The 11,972-nt window shown below is 37.2% G+C and overlaps 1 protein-coding gene across 2 annotated transcripts in view; it reads right to left on the bottom strand.

The window, feature by feature from the left end:
* HOXC12 (homeobox C12) overlaps nt 1-11,972 on the bottom strand; it is a 54,087-nt gene that overhangs the window by 6,835 nt on the left and 35,280 nt on the right. The window contains exons 3-4 of one of the 2 annotated variants that reach the window (XR_004538640.1): nt 481-574; nt 234-374 (exon numbers count right to left, since the gene is read on the bottom strand). The exons of the other annotated variant lie outside the window; for it this stretch is intronic. The gene's annotated coding sequence lies outside the window, so the exon portion shown is untranslated. Of the gene's footprint in view, nt 1-233; nt 375-480; nt 575-11,972 lie in introns of those variants that run through there. 2 annotated transcript variants of the gene reach the window in all.

Below are 11,972 nucleotides of genomic sequence, written 5' to 3'. Positions count from 1 at the left end.
TTAGCTTAATTGCATGTTGCACTGTTTGCTCTACTGCACGTAGTAATGGCACATTGTTAATATTTTTATTAATTCATATTAAAATTTCCACTCCATGCTTCTGCACTATATAGGAGAACATTATGAGATACTTAATCGAGCTGAGGGCATTTTAACAGTCGTGGCAATAGAAAATAAACAAATACATTTTTTTTTTTTTTTACCAATTACTTCCCTCATAAAATGGAAGGTGGTCAACCATGATGATCCACTTAGGCAGAAATAAGAGATTAGGGAAATAAGGTAGGTGATTCTTCTTTATAATGGAGTATGCTCGCAGCCAGCTTTCAGAAATAAACTCTCTCCATTCGATCATGCTATGAGAGACCTGGAAACTAGACCCAAAAATTGTAATCACCATGGATATTTTTCCAGAAAAGGTACAGTGGGGGTATATAAAGTTGGCAGTTTGCACAGAACAAATAATTTTCTTCTACTTACAAGAATATCCACTTGAGTCTCTCTTTGGATAAGTTAGTGCTCTGTGTAAAATGCAGTCCAAGGATAAAAATTCTGAGAACCCAGAAACTGAAATCTGGAATGCGATAAATAAATAAAATAATTATATGGCTGTCACACATAAGGCATTTCATTTTTTCTTCACAACTTAACCATAGCAGTGGCAAACGCTCGCTCTTTTAAATCTCTATGGGAATCAGAACAATTACCGCAGCCGTAGCTGCTACCGCTGCTTTGTTAAAGGAGGTGGTGAGTTACTACGAAGACCATTAAGACCTCAAGTCTTGTTATTTCAGCAAAGGCTTCATGGCATAAAGTGGGGCCCCATGGTACAGTAGCACGACTTGTGGCAAAACTAACAGGAGACCACATTGATAACTTCCCCACTTAATGAATTATTCTATAAACAGGTTAAAAGTAAATATGGCTGAAAATGACTGTACTGCTATATTAGTTATGGTCCATCCTTGTTTAATTTTGCACCATTCTTAGTCTCATTTGTACATCCGGTTTTAGAAAAGAGAAACGTTTGCAGAGAAGCAAAGACAGACATTATTTATAATAAGGACTGCGGTGTGTTTTTTTGGGGGGGAGGGTGATCTCTTTTGGAATGAAGTACTGTATATTCCGGGCCAAATTCTACATGTAAATATTTCTAGAACTCTTCCACCAAATAGCAGTGAAATCCAACCTTCTGAGGCTTCATTACTTGTCAGTCTGATGCTTTTTAAGCAGCCTTGCCATGACTAAAGTACTTAAGGTAATTACTTCTTAAGCAAGAGACCGAGTGGGGGTTGGGAGACATCAAAACCAGAGAGAAATCCTTCAACCATAAACAAAGATTACTAAATGCCGCCTGTATGTGCATCAACAGTAGTGTCTACAACACAATAGCTAAAAGTAGGAAGTGTGTAAAAAATATTATTGTCTCCATATGGGAAAGATAAATTTAATTGGAAGAATGCCAGCCTGCTAAGCAAGACTGGTTAAGCAGTGAACAATTCAAAGGGAAAATCATGACTTAGATCTCTCCAGATCTGAGCTGCAAAGTTCAAAATCATATGGTGTCAATAAAGTTAAAAGAGATAAAGCTGTGGTTTGAAGCCATACTCACAACTGTTAATGGTATTTATGGCACAGAATGTGTAAAGTCTCTCTGTTTCTCATCTCTGTGTGTCTCTCACAGCACACACACACAATACACACACTGGTAGCGCTCTAGAAATATTTGGAAAAGCTTACGAGAAAACTGGAAACTCGCTTGACTAAGTTGTTTAACTTGCACATTCTAAGGGCTCCTTTTACTAAGCCGTGTTAGGGCTTTAAAGCGTGGAATAGCGCTCGCTACATTGCCACGCGTGCTAGACCTGAACGCCAGCATTGAGCTGGCGTTAGTTCTAGAAGCGTAGCGCATGGTAATTTCCTGCATGCGCTAAAAATGCTAGTGCACCTTAGTAAAAGGAGCCCTAAGTCTCTCCTTTGTTTCACTTTAAAGTGTGGACATTACTCCTAATCTTGTAAATTTAACTATGCATATAAGGTAAGCATAATACACATATTATTTTTTTAATTATTATTTATGTTTTTGTGTAATGAATTGAACCGTTCATAAAATATTTTTCTTTCTCTTTCAATAATGTATCTTCCTATTAAATTACTATGAATCCACAGATATTCTTATTAATCCTGATAATAACATTAAGCTTTTTCTTTTACACATTAGACAAAGAAAAAAGTAAATACACTGATTACATTTTTTATTCCATCGGCGTAGACATAGGTGCCAACCATCTTTACTGCACTCCTTACTGCTTTTTCTCTTTAGATACCATTTTTGTGGTATATTGTTCTTGAAGGTGTTGTCATACATATTATCTATATCTGTTATTATAGCAAATGTTGAAAATTGCTGTGTATGATAATTATCATTCTATTGCTTGCACTATATAATTATTGCAATAATTAATAAAATTTATTGAACTAAAAAATATTAAATCATAAACTGATAATAAAGCATCAGAATGTACTTCCAGTTTACCACTTGGTTTTAATACAAACAACATTGTTTTTGTTGTTTTCTTCTATTATTTATAACATTGATGGTAGCTTCGAATTGAATAGGGATCTATAAGAAGTCTTGCAGTTTTCCTTTTTTTGCATTCAAGCTCTTTTCTGTTTTATTTAGGTTCATATGAAACAAACAGAACATATAAAACAACATTATTCTATGAGATTTACAATTTCCTAGTTTTAAAATTATCAGCGTTTTTATTTTCTTTAAGTCTGTTTTTTTGAGAACATTTTCAATGCATAAAATACAACAAAGTAAAGTAAAATATTTGTGTTAACCAAATTACCGTGAATCCAATTAATAAAAACAATATATGTGAATGTTTACAATAAGGAAGTATTTAAACACACTTTCAAAGCATTCCATTTTGACAAATATTTAGAATTAACTTTTGATTTCTTAACTAAATATTTTTCATATCTATATGGAATACAAACCATATTTCACCATATATTGTAATCAATTACATTTAAATTTTTCCATGACATCAATATAATTTGCAAAGCTAAATACAGTAATAGATCTTTAAGCAGTCAGCATCATTACCTTGAAAACACAGTGATTTCATGAGAATAAATTTATAACTCAAATTTACTTAAATATTACATACTTTCTTAATAGAGAAATGCAATAAAAGAGTCATGTGCTTAAGTGTATCAGTTTGGTCCAACAATTTTTAGGTAAAGCAGGATTAAGGTAATGAGATTTTAGTTTCTTTAAACAAACGTTTATTTTCAGGAATGAGAAATTATTTAAAGTATTGGCCTTTAACATATTTTTACATATACAATTAATCGATAGTTTTCCTTTGTCAGATTTTAAGAATAACATAGGTCAGAAGGCCGGATTAAATATGAAATAGCTTTTCATTTTGTAACTTCTACTAATCTTGAACTGGTTAGCACTGTACCTAATAGATGAATGTACAAATTTTATGAACTTATGACAAATTAAACAACACCTTTTTATGTAAGGTAAAATTTCTACAAATATGAGGGAAGAACAGTAAAATACATGTTGGTTACGTTCTGATACTCCTTTGAATGCTGGGAATTTTTTAAGGCTCTAGCTAGCTAGATTGTTGAACGAAAGGAAGGATCCAATTTTCATGGCGGAAGCAGATGTTTCAAAGCCTTGTTTGTAAGATAGGTTTAATTAGGAGAAGCTGTATTGGAGGAGGTGTTTGGAAAAAAATGTTATAATTGATTTCTGGGCCTTGCCATTTAGGTACATTGTATTATCAACTAGCAATGTTGGGATTTAGAACAATTAAATGTGCCTCAAGATTTCTTCTCTGCCAAGTATGGGATGAGAGAAGTTGTACCTGAGGATTTGAAAATAAGAACTATAATGCAGAACTTAACCGTTCACTTCGGTGAAGAGTCACAAATGCAGGCAGACTGTAGAAATTAAAGAATACCTTGAAAGACAATCCTGGTCACCTTCATTGCTTTATGAATTATAGCGGGAGCCATAGCACAGAACGGGAGGAGAGTGAATGTTATTTTAAACTCTTTAGATTCAAACATCAATGTTATATTTTAAATTCATGGTCAGCATTATGGTGTATAAGAAACTATACAGATGCATAAAAGTCCAATTATCTGTTTTGCTGGAAATTGACTCTACAAAACAACTCTGTCTATTTTTGTTTCATTGGATAATAACAATAGCAGATTATTTTTGCTTAACCCTTAGCCACAAAATTTTTATTGTCTAACCTTGATCTCAAACAGTGCTTAGCAGTCCAGAGAAGCAGAGAAGCAGTTCTAACACAATAATGCTGTAATGTAATTGTTTATTATCAGTGAGTAGAGCTATGTTTGGTCAATTAATACTAGTTTGATACAGAAGGGGATTAAATTGTTCCTTTTCTATTGCCGTGTTCTCTTCTAACTCATATGCCACTATAAATGGGTAATTTTGTCCAATCTGTCTAATTTAAATATGAAGTCATGCGGTTTGGAGGTCTTCTTAAATGTCAAAAACTGAATAAAAGAAAGGATCTCATACATACCGTAAATGGCTCCAAATAACGAAAATGTATCAAATAAAAGGTAGAAACTGAAAACTGCTGTCAAGTGTTGCCTTTTAAACATACGAATTGATTATTCCACATCGATCATATAGCCGGGATCCTCCAAAAAGCATACCGAGAACAATGCATAGCCTTTAAAACATATCCTTGTTCAGGCCTCTAAATTATACAGTTTCGAAGAAGCTAAGCCAAGACACTACTCATGAAAGCAGGCTGGAAGAACAATATACAACCCCTTCATCTTTGAAACCAAAGTTGTGTTTTTGTAAATACAACAAAATGGTTTTCAAGAATCCCTAAGCAGAGGTTTACTGTCCATTACTGTCCTCCTTTCCCTCCCCTCCTCCCATTTTTTTCTTTGTCAAATAAGCCTTATTGTTTTCGGAAAGGAAACACCATTGCAGAAGCATTAAGCCTAATTGGCCTTTTCTTTATAACGTTAAATTTCTTTTTCCAAATCAGGCTTGCTGTTTGCATCTTCCCTGAAAGAATGGGTCGTTTGAAGTCTGCTGTCCCAGACACACACGCACACAAAAAGTCCTTTTCTGGTAAGGTCTTGAGAACCGTCCCTCTCATTCTGGATGTTTGAATATAGCAAAAAATAAAGATGGAGATTAAGATAAAAAAAAAAAAAGAGAACATAAGCTAATCTGTTTACTAGAAGTGAGAAATGCTGTCCTCTTTTTCTCTTGATGTGACAAAAGCCATGAAAGTGGAGGGACCTTTGTATACCATATAAGGTAGAATGCTAACTTGACCTTCACTTTGTAATGGCGTCCACACCCACGCCCACCCAGACAGACAGCAATAAACAGAACAGTTCTACTACTGAAAAGATTAATGCTACTCCGGAACCCCAATTCTTTGGATGGACCTAGTAAAACACTAATCTATAGCATTAACAACTTTAAAATTGTAAGGAACAAAGTTATGCTGGATCTTAAAGAGTGGACTGCTAAGCACTGTTTGAGATCAAGGTTAGACAATAAAAATTTTGTGGCTAAGGGTTAAGCAAAAATAATCTGCTATTGTTATTATCCAATGAAACAAAAATAGACAGAGTTGTTTTGTAGAGTCAATTTCCAGCAAAACAGATAATTGGACTTTTATGCATCTGTATAGTGTTAAATTTGATATTAATAGCATTAGTACACTTTTATGGTATATCATGCCTGTATTTTGTAGAAAGCATCAAACAGAGAGACTTGGATTATTATTATTTTCCAATAGTTTTAGATGCTAATGACCTGAATTGTCTACCTAAAAATAATTTTTTGAAATTTTTTTTTTTTTTTGTAGACAAATGTACTCTTTTATGAACAGACTGAAACATGTAAGCTAATTGATGCTTACATACTAAATGCTTAGAAAGTGTGCTGGTTCTCTGCATATGCATTCTAAGCTTATCCTCAGCTTTTAAAATCCTGCCTATAATTTAACATCCAGCTCACAAAAAGTATGCATGTGATTTCCAGTCATAAGCCTCTCTCTCCAAGTCACTATCCCAGTTTGCCTCTGCCTTTTGCCAAAAGAGATGAATATAAATTTCCCTTGAAATTATTCCATTCCTCTTTTTTTTGTACAATAATAAAATTACTGATGATTTTGATTTCTGGTTGGAAATTGGGACATTGCAGGAGTCTCCAAAACCCTCATCATGGTTTCTTCTATATCCTTTTATCTTTATGATCTGTCTTGTTAATAATGCCAGTATGGCTTGATCCATACCTCTCTTTTAAATGCCCTCATCCATGCTATCATAGTACAATATTTAGAGGTAACAAACTAGATTAATTGTTGATCCATTCAGTTAAAAATGTGCAACCTGGCTTACCTATCAAGTAATAAAATGCTCTTCTTTTTTTTTTTTTTCTGTTCATTAGGCTTTGAATTTCCATTTGGTAACGAAGTGCCTTAAACTAATTCCTGTGTGTCAATTTTCTTCTCCTTTTCTTACTCCTAACAACAGAACCTAGATAGGCCCTGAACACACCCATTCACCTATGCCCCACCTTCCCAACACAAACACACAAAACTCTACAGATGGTGAAAATTAGCCGCAGCCCTGTTTATTGCAAATTACACATTAAATATATAAACAGTCTATTAACATCATAACACAAAATTCCCGAGCTACCTTAAGCAAAAGTTATGGCCCCCGACCCCGCTATGCAAGCAAGGGTCTGAGGGGTAGCATGTCCCCCACATGCCCCAGGCTCCAGGGTCACCTGATCCACCAGGCACGGCTCCCAGCCGGCCTTGGGCTCGTCCCCTGATGAGCCCAGCAGCCAGTAGCTTGGGATACCGCACCCTGAATCACCACACTCCAACCCTCTGAGCCGTGACCCAAAGGGCGGGCGGGTGTGAAAAGCCGCCTCGGAGGACCCTGAGTTCTCCCAAGTCCCGGTTTTAAACCCCAATCTCCCTAAGCTTTCCCCAGCTGTGGCCTGCCAATAGCAGGTCTTCCCCGCAGCGGGAAAGACCCGCCAGCCTACCCCCTGCCTCTGTCCTCTACTTGACTGGCCCTGTACCTATGACGGGCTACCAAGCGGCCTCCCAGCTCCGTGTTAGGTTCGCCCGTTGAGACGGGCTCTCAGGCTACTTATTCATTATAGAAGACAGGGTGATCAGTTGGGTTATAGTGTAAATTTTTTTCTGGTGTATTTAATATATTTATAGGCATGCTTAGAAACTAGCAGGACAAAATATATATATACAGATCATACATGTATATATACAGTATAATAAGGACCTGGCCTGGTACAGGCTAAATACTTGATTATCTCATAGATTTCATAGGTATAACTATTTCCCTTTCTGACCCTGAGTGAGTAATTAATATACAGAGCTCATTTTACTAAGCTGCGATAGCAGTTTTAGCATGCACTGAATTGCCACGTGCGCTAGACCTTAATGCCAGCATTGAGCTGGCATTAGTTCTAGCCACGTAGCACGGGTTTAGCGCGTGCTAAAATCCTGCATGTGCTAAAAACGCTATCGCAGCTTAGTAAAAGGAGCCCACAGTGGGTTTTTTTTTTTAAAGTTCAATCGTCTTTATTGACAGTTTAAAATATACAAGTTTATTAACTTTTTAATATACCGATCATCAACAAGTATCTGGCCAGTTAACAGTAAAATTTTAAAAAGAGGGAAAGAAAAAAATAAAAATAATAAATATTTAAAAATGGTGAGAGTGAACATCAAAGACATTAACTGGACAAACTTGAAAGTGAGGGTAAAAGGGAAAGGAGGGGAAAAGTTACATATTTTGAGAAGAGAAGGAGAAAGTGGGAGTGGGGTAAAACATATTGGGTAGGGTCGCTTTTTTAAAGCGGTTGGTTGAATAAGAGAGGAACAGAAAAGAAAAGGAGAGAGAAAAGAAGGAAGAAAAAAAAAAAAAAGGAGAAAATAACTCTAAACACAAGTGAAGGCGTCACGAAATAAAAAAGTCTTCAGGTTTATCTTGAATTTATCTAGATGTTGTTCATCTCGGAGTTGCTGTGGAAGAGCATTCCACAACGTTGGGGCGACTACTGCAAAATGTATTTTCTGGGTGTAAAAGAAATCTTTTATGGAAGGAATTAGCAAGAGTTTTTGATCTGTTGACCTCAGAGTACGTGAAGAACAATGAGGAATGAGAAGCTTATCAAGATATGAAGGCTGGTGAGAGAGTTTTATTTTGAAGGTCAGCAGGATGATTTTGTAGGTGATGCGACGTGTGATAGGGAGCCAATAATCTAGGTCCACGAGAACAGTGAGAATACATTTTGTCAATCAGTGCCATAAAATCAAAACGGTAGGAAACGTCCTACCAAAACAATAACAGAGAAGAAAAATAGAACTGGTCAGACGTGTAAGACAGGATACAATAGTTGAACAGAGCCAAGTTACAGTACTTGTATCAGGTTGAGCAGAATGCACATAATAATGCGATAGAAGCAGAACAGCAGAATTAGGACAACATAATCGGTGGCAGGATCAGGGTCGCAGGGGTCACAGCAATAGAGGTGACCACAGTTTTTCAAATCTAAGTAGGGATCCACGACGTTCAGTCGCAGTTCTTTCATATTTAGCATATAGGCAAACTGTATTCCACCATTCGTTATGAGAGATATTAGTAAAATCTTTCCAATTAGTAAATATAATGCGTAAAGCTACCAATGGTAAGAATTGTAGTAATGGAACTTTTTCTTGAGGAAGGGACAAGTGTGAAGCGGTCAAGCTAACAAGTAAGAGCTGATAAGATATCTGATCAGGTAGACCTAATAATGAGCAAATTTGTGCCCACACCTTATGCCGATATGTGTAACAGGGGACAGTCAAATATCATGTGTTTCAATGTACCTGTAGATAACTTGCAGGACCAGCAAAGATCACGTAATCGTTCTATCTGAATCTTTGACAATTTACTAGGTGTCCAAAAAGCCCTATATACCAGAAAGAAAAAGGTTTGGTAGAGTGCTGCTGAACTAGTAAGTTTATATATCATAGTCCACATTCGTCTCCAGTCCACCTCCGTTAAGGCAATCTGGAAGTCTGCCTGCCATTTAGTTCGTGTGGGATGTGGGATAGATTGTTTAAAGGATTGAAGCAACTTGTACCAATTGGAGGCTTCTTTTTTTCTGAAAGGCAAACGCCTTACAAAAACCCAAAAGATCAGGTTCCTCCCACCCTTCCAACATATTACGGATAAGGTCACGAAAAGCATGTTTAAGTTGCAACCACTGGAAAAAGGTGGTAGGTGATAACGAGAACTGATATGTCATATGGTATCCAGTTACTGCCATCATATAAGTGTCCCAACGTCCAAACGCCCAAAGACTTCCATTTCCCCCAATTAACAATATTACGTTGAATTTGTATTTTCGGATTACTCCAAATCGGATTATGTAAGGAGCCCACAGTGTTAGGAACTGGGATGTTTCTTTCTTCTTCTGCATTTTCCTGTTCCTCAGTCACTCAGAGGATTCTAGTTAATTTTTCCTACATTCATTTTGCTTCACTGAAAAATCTGATGCAAGTTTTCTACTGGAGCATAACTCCTTTCACACCCAAACCACAAGAGCAGTGAAGCACAAGAGCAGTGAAGCACAAGAGCAGTGAAGCACAAGAGCAGTGAAGCACAACGGGATTTTCCCCTAGGTTTGAGTTTGAAATTAATAGGCCGACACTGGCTTCAGACCTGCAGGTTAGAGATTTCTGGGAAAAAATATTTTTTTCCTCTTCAAATTCTGAAAAAGACAGAAAAACCCATAAAACTTTTCCAAGTTGACAGTTTCATAGGGCAAACTTCATGCTTTAGGGAAAAAATATTTCAAAGTGATGGAATCTTTTTAAACTTTTGGATACAAATTTGCTCCTGTTTTTCATCAGTGATAAATCTGGACCAAAAGGAAAACCAGACAGGTACAATTTCTTTTCTCTCTTTCTCTTTTTTTTTTTTTTTTTTTAAATAAATGGTATTATTTATTTATTGGGATTTAATAATTGCCTTTATGAAGAGATTCACCCAATGCAATGTACAACAGGCACAATTTAACATAAAACTTACAATTTTGTTAACTGCATAACAATAGTAAAATGTCCAAATATAAAATGAAATAAATTGAAAACAGCAAATTGTAACCTGATAATAGGTTTACCATGAAAAAGTATAAAAAATATACATTTAACAGCACTGAAAGTTGAAAGTCAAATAGATATAATACGCCAGCATAATACTTATGAAACACTTAGGGCTAGATGCACTAAGAAGATCAGTAAGACCGTGTGGGTCTGCACCGATCCAATTTTGGGGCTGATTTAAAAAGAGATATTGATGCACTAAAAATTTTGCATGCAAATGATTCACGCGGATGCTTGTCATAATCCCCTACTCGGCCTCCGACTGATCGCTGTGAGAGCGACTCACACATGCGCAGAGCCGGCAGGGGAAGCCCAAACAGCTGAGAAGCAGGGGAAAGCCTCCTGCCACTCAGCTGTTCGGGTCAGGAAACCTTTTTTTTTTAATGGGCACAGATGCTGTTGGTGTTACATGTGCACAACATCTGCCCCCATTAAAAAAAAAAGTACCATCCTTTCCTGCCAATGACTGCCCTCCCCATAAACTGGCACTTCCCCCCCCCCCCCCGGCAGTGAAAATGGCAGGAGGAATGCCCAACTCCTTCTGTCGTGCCGACGCCACATCCCCTCCCCCGCCTATGCAAAAGAAAATTAGGAGGGAAGCCCACTCCATCCTGCCAATGGAGACCCCCCTGAACCATCCCCTCTCCTCCCCCCCAATAAAAAAGGTAGGAGGGATTCCCATTCTCTCCTGCTACTGGATGCTCCCTCTGTACTTTTTAGTGTTGGAAGGAGGAGGGAAGCACAGTCCCTCCTCCTTCAAGGTCTGCCGATCCTAAATTGTGGGCCTTCCCTCTTCGGTGAATCATGTGATGTACGAAGGGGGACCTAAGGCCCTGATTGGCTCAGACTCCTAAGGCCCCTCCCAGTTAGAACGATCACTGACTTTAGTGCATCTGAGCCCTAATCAGCACATTTTAGAACATTCAAATATAATGCTAATGCTTTTCTACAATATAGCTTACCATGTAGCTGAGGGAACAAGTGCAAATATATAATTGGGGAGATTAGTAATACACAGTTGGGAAATATGGCTAAACTCAAGGCAAGTTGTTTATACAGTTAAACAAGATATAAGGAACTAAGGGGAGAATTCTCAAAACTTACTATGCCTTTAACAATGGTCATTAAACTGGCTCTAGTCAGTTTAGCATGGCAGTATTTTATCGGCCTATTGTCAGAACGGCTCACTGTGGTCTTTTCTGAGCTTCCTGGTAGACTCTGACTCTGCCATGCAAATATATTAACACGAGGTCATAAATATTAAAGTGGTAGCAAAATGGGCTCATCAATATGTAAAGGAGCACGCCTGGCAATTCTCTATCATTGCCAGGTGATTCCCCAAGTGCAGTGCTGGTTTTGATGACCAAGATGCTCTCGGTTCAACCTCCCATCCCTTAAGGAACTTGAACATCTCATTCATAGCATCAACACCAAGGGATCTCAGACTGATTCTATTCCCCTCTTCATTCTCAAGCATTTGTTCTCTGGTTTTGGTCCATTTATTCATACCCTAGTACATTAAAGTCTTCAACATAGTATTTTGCCCAAGGCTTGGAAGGATGCAATTATTCATCCAATAGTCAAAGATCAGAAAACGAGCCCTGAGGAAAAAGCAAATTACAGACCCATCGCCAACATTCCTTTCCTAGTAAAATTAATGGAGAAAGTTGTATGTAATCAAATCTCAATACATTGAGAAAACAAATATTCTTCACTTGAACCAAACAGGCTTTAGGCAGC

This window comes from Geotrypetes seraphini, chromosome 3 (assembly GCF_902459505.1).
Source record: "Geotrypetes seraphini chromosome 3, aGeoSer1.1, whole genome shotgun sequence".
In the NCBI taxonomy this organism is placed as follows: domain Eukaryota; kingdom Metazoa; phylum Chordata; class Amphibia; order Gymnophiona; family Dermophiidae; genus Geotrypetes; species Geotrypetes seraphini.
This window is presented reverse-complemented; position numbering and strand designations above follow the sequence as displayed.